Source organism: Martes martes (assembly GCF_963455335.1).
Source record: "Martes martes genome assembly, chromosome: 7".
NCBI lineage: Eukaryota > Metazoa > Chordata > Mammalia > Carnivora > Mustelidae > Martes > Martes martes.
This window is the reverse complement of record NC_137894.1, coordinates 50,197,738-50,214,464: the sequence shown is the minus strand read 5'-3', so window position 1 is coordinate 50,214,464 and position 16,727 is coordinate 50,197,738.

Sequence of the window (16,727 nt, the reverse complement as noted above, 5' to 3'; positions counted from 1 at the left end):
ATTTATTTATTTATTTGACAGACAGAGATCACAAGTAGGCCAAGAGGCAGGCAGGGGGTGGGGAGGAATAGGCTCCCTGCTGAGCAGAGAGCCTGTTGCGGGGCTCAATCCCAGGACCCTGAGATCATGACCTGAGCCGAAGGCAGAGGCTTAACCCACTGAGCCACCCAGGTGCCCCTCTTTGCATTTCCATATGATTTTAGAATTAGCTAATCCTCCAGTGATTTTGATTAAGGTTAAGTGGAATCTATACATCAATTTGGGGTGAATCCACATCTTAATAATACTGAGTCTTTAGACGCATGAACATAGGATGGCTTTCTTTAAATTCTCTTGGCACATCTGTTGATTTTTAGTATGGAGGGGATTCAGGTGTGCTATCCCAAACTATGGCACCTTGGCAGAATAAAAGTGAGTCTTATCAATCTGTTCCCATTCCTGGGATGAAGAGGGATAGCATCGAGCCTTCCCTTCTGTCCTCACTAACTCTAAAATCTAGGGCTCTAGTCTGGGATGTCGGGTGGAATGAGCTGGGTCAGAGACTGGGGGATATCGTGGTGGCACACTGAGCACTGATCCAAGAAATAAAAGATGTAATTCAAGAGGACTGGAAGAATTAGTGACAGTGTGTATCAGTTTGCTAAGTCTGCTATAACAACTACCACAGACCAAGTGGCTTCAGCAACAGAGATGTATTTTCTCACAGTTTTGGAAGCCAGAAGTCCAAAATCACAGCTTTGGCAGGTATGGTTTCTTCTGAGCCTCTTTCCATGGATGGAAGAAGGCTGCCCTCCTGAGGTGTCCTTACAGGATCTTTTCTCTGCACATGTGCGCTCTGACACATCTGTAAGTTCACATTTCCTCTTCTTGTAAACAGACCATGCACATTGGGTTAGAGACCACCCTAAGGGCATCATTTTAACTTCATCACTTCTTTAAAAGCATTATTTTCAAATATAGTCATATGCTGAGATACACTCACATTTCTGAGATCCTAGGCTCCAACATATAAACTGTGGGAGAACACAATACAGCTCATCACAGAGGGTATAAAGGTATGGTTTATATGAGTCCCAAGAAAATCAGCAATGGTATGAAGCATCCATCTATTTCAGTCTCTAGTCATAGCTTGGCTACTTTTCTCAGGTGTGGATACCATGAATAGAGTTAACATGTACTCTGCTCTTATGTCACCTGTATATTTGATGCCTACCAAAGGCATTGGGGATTTCACAGACACCCCTGTACAAAAATACATTGAGGGAGCAGCTGGGTGCCTCAGTTGGTTGAGCATCTGACTCTTGGTTTCAGCTCAGGTCATGATCTCAGGGATATATATATATACACATATACACATACATACATACATATACACATACACACACACATATATATTTACACATATAGAGAGACTATTTATTAAAATAATATATATTATATAAAAAATAATATATTAAATATATAATATATTATATAATAAATATACTATTTAATATATTATTTTTATATAGTATATATTATTTTAATAAATAGTCTCTCTATATGTGTATAGAGATATCTATATCTCTATATCTATATCTCTATAATATCTCTATATTACATATAAAATAATATATATTATATAATATATATTATATGTAAAATAATATATATTATATATAAAATAATATTTGAAATATTTGAAATTCAAATAATATTTGAAATTCAATTGAATTACTGAATAATTCAATAATATTGAATTATAATTCAATAATATTGAATCTATCATTCAATAATATCTATTTGAGATCAGGAACACGACAAGGATGCCCACTCTCACCACTCTTGTTCAACATAGTATTAGAAGTCCTAGCAACAGCAATCAGACAACAAAGAGAAATAAAAAGTATCCAAATTGGCAAGGAAGAAGTCAAACTCTCTCTCTTCGCAGATGACATGATTCTTTATATGGAAAACCCGAATGACTCCACCCCCAAACAACTAGAACTCATACAGCAATTCAGTAACATGGCAGGATACAAAGTCAATGTACAGAAATCAGTGGCTTTCTTATACACTAACAATGAAAATACAGAAAGGGAAATTACAGAATCGATTCCATTTACTATAGCACCAAGAACCATAAGATACCTGGAAATAAACCTAACCAAAGAGGTAAAGAATCTATACTAGAGGAACTACAGAACACTCATGAAAGAAATTGAAGAAGACACAAAAAGATGGAAGACCATTCCATGCTCTTGGATCGGAAGAATAAACATTGTAAAAATGTCTATACTGCCTAGAGCAACCTATACTTTTAATGCCATTCCGATCAAAATTCCACCGGTATTTTTCAAAGAGCTAGAGCAAATAATCCTAAAATTTGTATGGAATCAGAAGAGACCCTGAATTGCTAAGGAAATGTCTAAAAACAAAAATAAAACTGGCCGCATCACATTACCTGATTTCAAGCTTTACTACAAAGCTGTGATCACCAAGACAGCATGGTACTGGCATAAAAACAGACACATAGACCAGTGGAACAGAGTAGAGAACCCAGATATGGACCCTCAACTCTATGGTCAAATCGTCTTTGACAAAACAGGAAAAAAGATACAGTGGAAAAAAGATAGTCTCTTCAATAAATGGTGCTGAGAAAACTGGACATAAAATAATATATGCACATAATTTAGTGAAATAACTGAACATAACCTTTTTAAAAAAGAAATGACTTCAAAATAAATGCCAAAGACTTACAGTCAAGAGAATACTGGGAAGAATTAGATATAACATCCGAGGGAATGAAACATATGTACACAATTGTTGGCACATACAAGACAGCACAGACATCTCCAAATATAATAATGAGGTTGATGCATTGACAAGAAACATTAAGCCAAAGAAAAAAAGGAAGGATTGAAATTAAAATTAAAAAGGCATAAAGAAGGATGGAGACACACATTGCCACTAATAATATTAAATGGAGAGGGATAGAAAATGGGAGGGACCTCAAGTGACACCATTGACTTTGGAAAGGCAGGGAAACCAATAACACAGAAATAAGGAAACAACAGAAAGACAAATAACATCACATACAATTGTGGAAATGCATAGAAAGGACATACAGGAACACATGCCTTAGATAAATGGTTCCCTGAAGGAAGCTTAAGGTCAGGTGGCAGGAAATAAAAAAAGTATTCCAAGGATGCCTCCCATGTAAACAGATGATCAATAAATGCAGGTACACTGTACCAACAGACACATACAAGCCCACCACATCTAATTTCACTATACAAATAGACTTTTGTAGGACCACTAAATCACAGCTATCAACAGAAATATGCCACTAACATGATAGACATGTATACAGGATTACGGATAGCTATGGCTGCCTCTAGCCCTTCAGCTCATGCAACAACAGGAGCTCAGAGTCGTGGGCAGCTCACTTTGGAGCACCAGGAATAGTAGAAAGTGATCAGGGAAGTCATTTTACACCCGCCTCAGTTAAAAAGCTCTGTGATTTATGGGACTTATAATGGATTTACCATCTAGTTTACAACCTTACGGTCACTGCATATATAGAGGGATTTAATGGGTCCTTAGAAGGAGAATTAGGATTGATAGAAATTCAATGAAGTTTTCGACAGGCCCTGGGTATAGCTTACTTTTTGCTAAGTCAAAGAGACAGGTTAAAAAAAGGTAGTCCTTGTACGATGTTAGACACCCTATTAACTTGTCTTCTTTCTTTTAGACTTAATTTACTTCTCATTAGATGTGACTTTGAGTTGGAGTCCTTTGACTTAAATCCTCACTTAAGTTTGCTTGATTCAGTTTAATGTACCCCTCTTGTTTGATGTGATATGATTTTTATCTTATAAGATAAAATTTTATAGATTGTGTTTGATTTCTATTGAACACTTGATTGAATTACCTAAATATGTCTAAATATGTTTTGCTCTGAATTATCTAAACGTGTCTAAATATGTTTTGCTCTGTTACCAAGCTAGTACTGCTATCCTGTTTTAAAATATATTTGATTCATACATGGCCCTTACAGAATTTCCCATGAGGAATCATGGGGTGAAATGTAGAGAGCAAAATGGAGTCTCTCATGTCAAGTGGGACCCTGTGTCTCTCAGCAGCCTGGGTCAAGCCATGATAAGAAGTTAAAGGAACTGCAGCTAGGAGATATTCCCTGAGACCAGTGTCACTGACATCTCAGAACTAATTAGAAACAGAACCAGAGGAGGTGTGCAGGGGTCTGAGACTGATTCAATCCTTTCAGAAAGGGGAGGATTTGGCAGCAAACTGTCAGACTCTTCAGTCCTGAACCCTGGATGTCTCACCACTTAAAAAGGCAACTGCTCCCAAACATTCTGCCCCACTCATCTCCAAACAGAACTGAGATCCTTCCCTGCTGGATCGTAGGAAGCAGTGAGTGCCCAGAGCTGACCAGAACATGAACAAGGCCTTATCTCAACTGTACACCCACAGACTGACTTCGAGTTTGGTTCGTTAACTTATTACACCCTTCTGTTATCTGCTTTGTGCTGTGGTTTGTCTTGTGTCCTGCTCTGTGTGCTGTGTAAGAAGCCAACGTGAATCACATGGTGAAATGTCATTGAGTTTGAAACCCGGAACCTGCTTTCTTTTTTTTTTTTTTTTTTCTGAACCTGCTTTCTAATTGTGATTTAATTTTGCTTCATGATTGACTAGAGCTGACATTGTGGAAAGACACAACTAACATGAACTCTTTCATAACGTGGTCATTACACAACCTCCATTCAGTCCATCAGCATATGAGTCCATGTTAATCAAGGAATGGTTGACTTGAGCTGGGCTTTGAGGTACACCAGAGTTTTTGTATAGAAACACCAATGAGTTTCTATAAATACTAGTATTTCTCTGTCTAAGCCTGTTGACATATTTCCCAAGAGAGAATCAAGAGAATATTTGCCAGGATACATTGCTACTAATAAGCTTTGAAGAGAAGTTCCTGGCATAAACTTAATATTCTGACTAAAAAACAGAAAAGGATAATTTCCCTCTACCCTCTGTGAAAGGTGAAAGAAAAGAAAGTCATTAATAGGTTGTCTGGCTGCCTCAATTGGAACAGCATGAGACTTGATCTTTGGTCATGAGTTTGAGCCTTAGGAGCTGGATAGTTTACTTCAAAACAAACAAACAAAAAAAGTTACTTGTGTCAAAAGGGTTTAAAATGGAACAGGGAGGTCATTAAGGAGGTGGCCCTTATGCACACCCTCATTGGTTGGTGTCGTGAAGTTTGAACTGGGCCAAACCATAAAGAATCTAATGACTACAGAATACCTGCATCTTGCTACGGTATCTGTTGGACTTTTCCATAGTGATTGCCTTATCAACCAATTATGTTTATCCAAGATTCGTGTTCCCGCACCAACACCCATCAAAATTCTTTGCAAATAATGTACAAAGATATTCTCCTTAGGGCACCTGGGTGGTTTTCAGATAGGAGTCTGCCTTTGGGTCCTGGGATGGAGCCCCAAGTCTGGCTCCCTGTTCAGTGGTTTGTCTGCTTCTCATTCTGCCCCTCCCCCCATTCAGACAGGCTCCTTCTCTTTCTCTCTCAAGTAACTAAATAAAATCTTAAAAAAAAAAAAAAGCATTCCTCTTTTCTGTCCACAAACCCCTGTTCTTTGCTCTCTAGTTGGATACTCTAGGTTATGTAATTAGTATACCCCAAATTACAATTCTTGATCTCAAATAAACACTTTTGCTTAAGCATGTCTCCTTACAATTTTTGGCGGACACCTTCTAGGTTCTTTCATTACCTCTGAAATAAAAAAAGGAGATTGAGACAAGAAAAACAAAGAGCATACATCTCCTGTATATTGGAGATATCCAGAAAAACTGAGTAAAATGTCCCCAAATGGCTGAAGGCACCACCTTCAATACCATCTTCAGCTAAGGACAATAGGAAGATGTTGGAATGAGGGTGGGGAGGCCAATTATGGAGGTTACCAGGAAAAACCCAGCAAACAATGGTAATGTTTGTTAGATATATTTAAGTCCATGGCTTCTCCACTAATAAGAGTTTCTTTCTTTTTTTCTTTCTTTCTTTCTTTCTTTCTTCCTTCCTTCCTTCCTTCCTTCCTTCCTTCCTTCCTTCCTTCTACTGATAAGAGCTTCTTGTGATTTGTAGATTCATGCTCCTCTTTCTGGTACTAAGTGGGAGATATACTTACAAATGGAAATTTCCTTTATTAATGTAAATGCTCCTTTAAAAAGGCTAACTTCCACTCTGGTTTCAGAGCTTCTCCTGTGTTGGTGTTTCTTAAAAATCACCAGCTCAAAATCATCCTTATGCCCAAAGGTATCATTTGGAGTGGCAAACTCTGCTACCCTTCATGACTATCCAATAATAAGGTAGCCCTGTGAGAAACTCAACCAAGGTGGCTTAGGTGCACTGATAGGAAACACATTCAGGGACCCCACTTTATCCACAAATTGCACCTTTGATTACATACTCTCCCCCCTTAATGGAGATTCCACAGTCCAAAAAACCAGAGGTGTTTTGTTGTTTTTGTTGTTTGCTGTTTCTTTATTTGTTTTCCACTGAAGTTCTCATCGAACATAGCCTAGTCATCTGTGGGCTTTTCCCCAGAAGATTATAGGGAAGTGACTTTAGGAGCTAGATCTCTGATTGTTTCCTGATAAGTTCAGATTACCCTTCTCCAGTGTTACCCCTCCCCAAGCCTTGTCATTCCTTTGTACCCAGAAGGGAGGCTTTGATATTAGACACCTTTGCTCCAGGCTATTCTCAGAGGGAACTTAAGTGTTCTAGATGAGAAGACACAGAACAGGTTCACCTAGGAAGACTGTCCCCCACCCCTGACAGGCTACTAATCAGTTGGAGTGCTGCACCTCTCACTACTATTCCTTTCTTCACTGCTGCAGACTTCCTGGCTCTCTGCTCTTCAGACCCACATATTGATTTCCTCACCAGTGACACCTGAGTGTTGGATCTGAACAGGGTGAGTTCAGTTGGGGCTGGTGCTAAACATGCATGAGGGAAAAGGCCCAGAATCACTGCGAAGTGTCTCATTGAACTTCTAGATGGTAGAGTTAAGGTTGGAAAGTGATCCAATTTGTAAGAAGCAAAGACCCAAATTCAACTCAGTATTAATCCCAGTGAAACAATGTTTCCCTTCAACCCATCTACCCCTACTCCCACTTCTTCCCGAATCTTCCCAAGCATAATACACTGAAGCAGCTTGACTCCTGGTCTTCTAACCTGGGTAGGACCTTTGGGTCAGGTACAGGGTGGCCCAGATGTGAATGTGCCTACTCTGTCTTCTGTACATGATATAGCAAGCACTTCACACAATAGAGGACGAAAAAAATTTCCTTGTATCATTCGAGATTCTTGCACCCAGTTTAGATTAAGTTGAACCAGACAGATTTAATAGGAGGGGGAAAAAAAGTTTCATTATATGCACATAGAGGCCCAATAACGAAATTCAGATCCCAAAGAAATGACGCAGGAAGGCAGTTTTTAGACATTTTAAACAATGAGACAATGTGAGGAATTGACAAGACAGACAAAACAAATGTTGGGGAGTGCTAATTAGTAAGGAATTCCAAGCACATTCTGGGCTGAGGTAGAAGATTAGTAAAAAGCAAAGAATTTTGTTTATATACCTTTCTTGGCTTTAAAATCCCTATCACCGGTTGGGTGCCTGGCTGGCTCACTTAATGGAAGATGCTACTCTTGATCTCAGGGTTATGAGTTGAAGCCCCACATTGGGCCTAGAGCTTACTTAAAAAATTATAATAATAAAAAAATAAGTAAAATCCCTATCTCTGGTGATGAGAATGTCTTTTTATTTCTTAGTACAGGGAGGGTACCATTCGTCGGAGAGATTCAATTTCTGCTTTTGGGGGACAGAAGAGGGTCTGGGTGTCCTTACACTGGCTATTTTCCAAGTAGGTTCAATTCAAAATGATCCATGTGCCACTGGGACACCTTTTGGGGTGGGCTGTCCTGGGTCCCTACACCATTCTCAGAAGTGCTCTCACTGACATATCTCGTTAGATGCTCACAGGTCTGTGAAGCACCTATTCCTAACTGCACTTATGGACACAGTGCTCGGAGAGTTGAGAACCAGGTTAGAGATTCCACAGAACCAGCTGTACTCCTCATCATAAACAACTTTTTGTTTACAAACAACACTATACCCTCATTTTGACCTGAGTTGCTCTTGTGAGGGCAGTCCCAATCTTGAAACTTGATTGATCAGAACAATATTTCAAAACTCAAGTTCCTATATGATTGCATTCTGAAACCAAATCAAGCAGATTTATAATTATGATACTGAGATAAATGGTCACTGAGAAGTAAGTGGGTAGTCAGAAGTGATAATAGGTTTCACACGGCTTTGGGGACGTTATCTAAGGAAGTCAGGATCAGATAAACACTATTTTGAGAATCAGTGTAACTGTAGACTGGGGTTTGAGGGATCCAGAGCCTTCTTGCTTGGAAAATATCACCCAAGTCTTCACCTAACTTCCTCATTCGCTTAAGTGGTGACAACCCTTTTCACTTCACAACCACAAAGCTTAAATTACCATTTTCTTTTAAAGCCATGCTCTTCAGAGAATTGATCTGGACTGTTGAATAGAGATAGCGAGAGGGTGATGGGTTCCTTTGTTTGGGTATAAGAGAGGCCAGACAGGGGGCACCTGGGTGGCTCAGTGGGTTAAAGCCTCTGCCTTTGGCTCAGGTCATGATCCCAGCGTCCTGGGATTGGGCCCCACATCTAGGCCCCACATGCTAGGCAGGGAGCCTGCTTCCCTTCCTCTCTCTGCCTCTCTCTGCCTATTTGTGATCTTTCTCTGTCAAATAAATAAAGTATTAAAAAAAAAAGAGAGAGAGAGAGAGAGAGTGAGGCCAGACAGCAGGTGTTTGAAATTCTCAAAATAAACTTCACCTATTTTTGACCATTTTTGTGTTTGTCTCAGTAGGTTCTAGCATATTTTTAGTTCTCATAAATTTAATTATGTAATGAGATTTATCCTCTTCAAGCCTGGGAACAAAATGGTAAAGTTGGGTGCCAGTGCCTACACTGGCAAGAAAGGAATTTTAAGGTGCAGGTCAACTCTTAGGGCAGTGTTGAGATAATGCTTTCCTCTTTCTTCCCTGCAGACCCACAGGTGGCTCTGGTGACTGAGATGGCATCCTCTCTAAAGGTCCTAGGCCCTCTCTTGACCCTGCTGTTTCCCCTAGGCAGGCTGCTTGTACACAGCCAGAACCTTTCCTGGAGGGAATTCATGAAACAGCACTACCTGAGCACAAGCTGGAAATTCAGCAACTACAAATGCAACGATCTCATGAGGGAAAGAGAAGCTCCACAAGACAGGAACTATCACATCTTCATCTACACTTTTTGGCACAAAATCGAGCATATTTGCCTCAGGAAGTGGAGAGACCGTTACAGAAATGTATACATATGGGCCCAGCATCCCTTCAAAATACTCCAGTGCTACCAGGAGGGCAACCAAAAGAGCTACGGAGAGCACAGAGGCTATAGCTACATTGAATTCCACTGTGGCATGAACGGGTATGTCGATGGCATAGAGGACATCCAGTTGTTAGACATCAAAAAATAGATAGTCTACCCATACCCACAGGTTCGAGTAGAGTGTCCAATACTTCCCAAGCAGGAGCCCCTGCCTTGGTCAACAGCCCTTGCTACTCCTTCCTTTGCATTTATGTGCCAGCATTTTCCAACTACTTAGAGTTCCGATTCATCACATGCTTTCTTCCTATCCAAAGCACTCACAGTTTCTCTGCCTGGAGTACTCCTGTGCCCTCATGTATCTGATTTGCTCCTATAATTTTTTAAGATTAAGCTCTATATGGCTTCTCTGTTTTACTGAACCAGACATGTTCCTGATTGTGACTCTCCTTTTACTGAATGGTCTTCCTTCCCTAAATAAATTATGTCACTTTACCATGTGTGACATTCATATATGTTATATGTTGTGTGATTGGTGGAGGTGTCCCAGGGTGTGTGATACAGATTGTGCTTGGATATGATGGATGCACAGTGTAGGTTGAAGGTGTGTGTCATTAGACTCATTCCTTAAATATGTCTTTAAGGAAATGCATGCATATTAGATAGGTTACGGCATTATGCTTCCCGAGGCATAATATATTAAGTAGAAGATAATCGCAGAACTAATACATTATATGTTAATTAAAAAAAAGAAACAGAAAAGAAGGAAGTTAATGGCAAAAATGGGATTTCTGATAATAATCATTTTCACTAGGCAGAGGTATAGAGTGGAAATGGGATGTTAAAAGGTAACCTTCAAGAATGGGTCTTAAGACTTAAGTTTTGTTGGAGGAAAGAGGAAGTTAATTGCAGAAGGGAACATTGAGGAAACAAGCAAGTAATGTCCATGAGAATTCTGTTTGCTAAATGGGGAAGAGTGATACAGAGAAAGATAATCCTTCACTTCATATAATTTTGCCTCCAGCAGATATGGGGAGGAGAAATGTGGAACATTTAAGTACCTTGTGTTCTTTAGCCTCTTGCATTGTTGAATAACTCCAGTCTTGAAACACTTGGAGAAAAGGCCAAGATCATAACATTTTCAGTTAGGTGGGTGCATTCCTAGTCCTAGACACCTAGCCTCATGAGTAGCCAAGGAATCTAGGTTGGTCATCATTTTTCAAGAACAGCTCCTGAGCTTTGCAATTTTCAGTGCACCTAGGAATGAGCAGATACTGGGGAGATGATGACTTATAGTAACCAAAGTCACAAGAGATTAGTGTTAAACCAGTAGATCTGTATCAATAATCAATATAAAGATGAGGAATACTTATTGTTTTTCTCAGATAAAAGCTGCCTCAAAATGTCTGGTGTGGGGCACCTGGATGGCTCAGTCTATTAAGTGTTGGCTCTGAGTTTTGGCTCAGGTCATGATCTCGGGGTCATGAGATTAAGCCTCACATCCAGCTCTGTCATGAGTGTGGAGCTTGCTTGGGATTCTCTCTCCCTCTCCCTCTTTCACTTGCACCATACTCTCATACACTATCTCTCTCTAAAAAATTGGAAAAAGAAAAAAAACCAGAAAAACAAATGAAACAAAACCAAAATGTAGTGGCATAGTTTGTGTTACTGTATTCTGGTTGCCTATACTTATATTCCAGAGTCATCTGTTCTGGTCTCCTACAGTAAGTTCTCACAATACATTTTAAAAGCTCTAAAAATTCCTTTTATTATTGGGTTAAAAGATGGTAGTGAATACCATATGGTAGGAAAATGATTTAAACACAATTAATATAATAGCTTTGTGCTGTTGCTTTGGTTTTCCCACATCCACTCCCCCCACCCCATTTGGATAGCTGCAGATTCATTTCCTTTTGGGAACTATTCCTCCCCTGCTTGTGTGCAGTATTGGTGGGGTCATCCCAAGGTTTCAAATCCCCTCTAATGAGTCAAGTGTTGATCAGAATATTCAAGTTAGGCCAACCAGAGTCTTTCCTATAGGAAACCAGAATGTAACACCTAAAAATTTGGTTCTTTGGCACACAGATGATTTTGAGCTAATTATAATGAGAAACAGAAGAGAAGGAGAATTTCTGAAAGTAGCCTATAAATCACCCACTTACAAATAAGAGACATTTATCATTACAGAGAAAATATCTATTCCCTAAGGGTGTCTCCCTATGCCTAGTAACAAGATAAACATGTCACTAAGTCACAAGAAATTCTTACCAATCAAGAAGGCACAGACTCAGAGGAGTCAAGATGGCAGAGAAGTAGCAGGCTGAGACGACATCGGGTAGCAGGAGATCAGCTAGATAGCTTACCTAACCATTGTGAACACCTACAAATCCAATGGGAAATTGAAGAGAAGAAGAGCAACAATTCTAGAAACAGAAAATCAATCACTTTCTGAAAGGTAGGACCTGAGGAGAAGTCAATCCAAAGCGATGGGAAGACAGACCGTGGGGAGAGGGGCTGGCTCCAGGCAAGCGGTGGAGCAATGGAGCACAAAATCAGGACTTTTAAAAGTCTGCTCCACAGAGGGACATCGCTCCAGAGGCTAAACCGGGGGGAAGCCCACGCGGGGTCAGCGTAACCCCAGGTCCCACGGGGTCACAGAAGGACTGGGGGTGTCTGAGTGCCGCAGAGCTCGCAGGTATTAGAGCAGGGAAGCCGGCTACAGCGACAAAGCCAAGGAGTGAGCTGTCAGCCAGGGGTTACCTTGTGCCGGTCGCAGGCTGGGTGGGCTTGGAGCGCGGCCGGAGGCCACAGAGATGGAAGCGACCAGGCACTTTTCTCCAAGTGCCAGCAATTGACTGCTTTCCTCCAGGTGTGACCGGAGGCCAGGGAGGCAGGGGTGGTTGGGCGCTTTTCTCTGAGGCGCACTGAGGAGCGTGACCCCAAGCTCTGGGCTCCTCCGGGCCGGAGATTGGGAGGCCGCCACCTTCATTCCCGTCCTCCGGAACTCTACGGAAAGCACTCAGGGAACAAAAGCTCCCGAAAGCAAACCCGAGCGGATTACTTAGCCCGGCCCCTGGCAATGGCGGTGCAATTCCACCTGTGGCAAAGACACTTGAGAATCACTACAACAGGTCCCTCCCCCAGAAGATCAACAAGAAACCCATCCAAAACCAACTTCACTCACCAAGAACAGCGGAATTCCAGAGGAGGAGAAAGCAAATCTTATCTGGACAAAATGACAAGGTGGAAAAACTCACCACAAAAAAAGAACAAGAGGCAGTACCAAAGGCTGGAGACCTAATCAATATGGACATTGGTAATATGACAGATCTAGAGTTCAGAATGACGATTCTCAAGGTTCTAGCCGGGCTCGAAAAAGGCATGGAAGATATTAGAGAAACCCTCTCTGGAGAGATAAATGCACTTTCTGGAGAAATAAAAGAACTAAAATCTAACCAAGTTGAAATAAAAAAATCTATTAATGAGGTGCAATAAAAATGGAAGTTCTTACTGCTAGGATAAATGAGGCAGAAGAAAGAACTAGTGACATAGAAGGCCAAATGACAGAGAATAAAGAAGCTGAGCAAAAGAGAGACAAACAAATACTGGACCACAAGGAGAGAATTCGAGAGATAAGCGACACCATAAGGCGACACAACATTAGAATAATTGGGATTCCAGAAGAAGAAGAAAGAGAGAGGGGAGCAGAAGGTATACTGGAGAGAATTATTGTAGAGAACTTCCCTAATATGGCAAAGGGAACAAACATCAAAATCCAGGAGATGCTAAGAACGCCCCTCAAAATCAATAAAAATAGGTCCACACCTCGTCACCTGATAGTAAAATTTACAAGTCTTAGCGACAAAGAGAAAATCCTGAAAGCAGCCTGGGAAAAGAAGTCTGTAACATACAAGGGTAAAAACATTAGATTGGCAGCGGACTTATCCACAGAGACCTGGCAGGCCAGAAAGAACTGGCATGATATATTCAGAGCACTAAATGAGAAAAACATGCAGCCAAGAATACTATATCCAGCTATGCTATCATTGAAAATAGAAGGAGCGATAAAGAGCTTCCAGGACAAACAAAAGCTGAAAGAACTTGCAAACACCAAACCAGCTCTACAGGAAATATTGAAAGGGGTCCTCTAAGCAAAGAGAGACCCTAAAAGTAGTATATCAGAAAGAAACAGAGACAATATACAGTAACAGTCACCTTACAGGCAATACAATGGCAATAAATTCATATGTCTCAATAGTTACCCTGAATGTTAATGGGCTAAATGCCCCAATCAAAAGACACAGGGTATCAGAATGAAAACAACAACAACAACAACAACGAAACTTATCAATACTCTGTCTATAAGAAACTCATTTTAGACCCAAAGACACCTCCAGATTTAAAGTGAGGGGGTGGAAGAAAACTTATCATGCTAATGGACATTGAAAGAAAGCTGGGGTGGCAATCCTTATATCAGATCAATTAGATTTTAAGCCAAAGACTAAAATAAGAGATGAGGAAGGACACTATATCATACTCAAAGGGGCTGTCCAACAAGAAGATCTAACAATTTTCAATATCTATGCCCCTAATTTGGGAGCAGTCAACTAGATAAACCAATTAATAACAAAATCAAAGGAACACATCGACAATAATACAATAATAGTAGGGGACTTTAACACCACCCCCTCACTGAAATGGACAGATCATCCAAGCAAAAGATCAACAAGGAAATAAAGGCCTTGAATGACACACTGGACCAGATGGACATCACAGATATATTCAGAACATTCCATCCCAAAGCAACAGAATACACATTCTTCTCTAGTGCACATAGTACATTCTCCAGAATAGATCACATCCTGGGTCACAAATCAGGTCTCAACCGGTACCAGAAGATTGGGATCATTCCTTGCATATTTTCAGACCACAGTGCTCTGAAGCTAGAACTCAATCACAAGAGGAAATTTGGAAAGACCCCAAATACATGGAGGCTGAGGAGCATCCTACTAAAGATTGAATGAGCCAACCAGGAAATTAAAGAAGAATTGAAAAAATTCATGGAAACAAGTGATGATGAAAACACAATGGTTCAAAATCTGTGGGACACAGCAAAGGCAGTCCTGAGAGGAAAATATACAGTGATACAAGCCTTTCTCAAGAAACAAGAAAGGTCTCAAATACACAACCTAACCCTACACCTAAAGGAGCTGGAGAAAGAACAGCAAAGAAAGCCTAAACCCAGCAGGAGAAGAGAAATCATAAAGATCAGAGCAGAAATCAATGAAATAGAAACTAAAAAAAGAATAGAACAAATCAATGAAACTAGGAGCTGGTTCTTTGAAAGAATTAGTAAGATTGATAACCCCCTGGGCAGACTTATGAAAAAGAAAAGAGAAAGGATCCAAATAAATAAAATCATGAATGAAAGAGGAGAGATCACAACCAACACCAAAGAAATACAAACAATTATAAGAACATACTACGAGCAACTCTACGCCAACAAATTTGACAACATGGAAGAAATGGATACATTTCTAGAGACATATAAACTACCACAACTGAATCAGGAAGAAATAGAAAACCTGAACAGACCCATAACCAGTAAGGAGATTGAAGCAGTCATCAAAAATCTCCAAACAAACAAAAGTCCAGAACCAGACGGCTTCCCAGGGGAATTCTACCAAACATTTAAAGAAGAATTAATTCCTATTCTCCTGAAACTGTTCCAAAAAATAGAAATGGAAGGAAAACTTCCAGGCTCACTTTATGAGGCCAGCATCACCTTGATCCCAAAACCAGACAAGGATCCCATCAAAAAAGAGAATTATAGACCAATATCCTTGATGAACACAGATGCAAAAATTCTCACCAAAATACTGGCCAATAGGCTCCAACAGTACATTAAAAGGATTATTCACCACGACCAAGTGGGATTTATTCCAGGGCTGCAAGGTTGGTTCAACATCCGCAGATCTATCAATGTGATACAATACATGAATAAAAGAAAGAGTAAGACCATATGATACTCTCAATAGATGCCGAAAAAGCATTTGACAAAGTGCAGCATCCCTTCCTGATTAAAACTCTTCAAAGTGTAGGGATAGAAGGCACATACCTCAATATTATCAAAGCCATCTATGAAAAACCCACCGCAAATATCATTCTCAATGGAAAAAAACTGAAAGCTTTCCGCTAAGGTCAGGAACACGGCAGGGATGTCCGTTATCACCACTGCTGTTCAACATAGTACTAGAAGTCCTAGCCTCAGCAATCAGACCACAAAAAGAAATTAAAGGCATCCAAATTGGCAAAGAAGAAGTCAAACTCTCACTCTTTGCAGATGATATGATACTATATGTGGAAAACCCAAAAGACTCCACTCCAAATCTGCTAAAACTTGTACAGGAATTCAGTAAAGTGTCAGGATATAAAATCAATGCACAGAAATCAATCCCATTTCTTTACACTAACAACAAGACAGAAGAAAGAGAAATTGAGGAGTCAGTCCCATTTACAATCACACCCAAAACCATAAGATAACTAGGAATAAATCTAACCAAAGAGGCAAAGAATCTATACTCAGAAAACTATAAAGTACTCATGAAAGAAATTGAGGAAGACACAAAGAAATGGAAAAATGTTCCATGCTCATGGATTGGAAGAACAAATATTGTGAAAATGTCTATGCTACCTAAAGCAATCTACACATTTAATGCAATCCCTATCAAAATCCCATCCATTTTTTTCCAAGAAATAGAACAAATAATCTTAAAATTTATATGGAACCAGGAAAGACCTCGAATAGCCAAAGGAATATTGAAAAAGAAAGCCAAAGTCGGTGGCATCACAATTCCAGACTTCAAGCTCTATTACAAGGCTGTCATCATCAAGACAGTATGGTACTGGCACAAAAACAGACACATAGATCAATGGAACAGAATAGAGAGCCCAGAAATAGACCCTTGACTCTATGGTCAACTAATCTTTGACAAAGCAGGAAGGAATGTCCAATGGAAAAAGGACAGCCTCTTCAACAAATGCTGCTGGGAAAATTGGACAGCCACATGCAGAAAAATGAAATTGGACTATTTCCTTACACCACACACGAAAATAGACTCAAAATGGATGAAGGACCTCAATGTGAGAAAGGAATCCATCAAAATTCTTGAGGAGAAAGCAGGCAGCAACCTCTTTGACCTCAACCGCAGCAACTTCTTCCTAGGAACATCGCCAAAGGCAACAGAA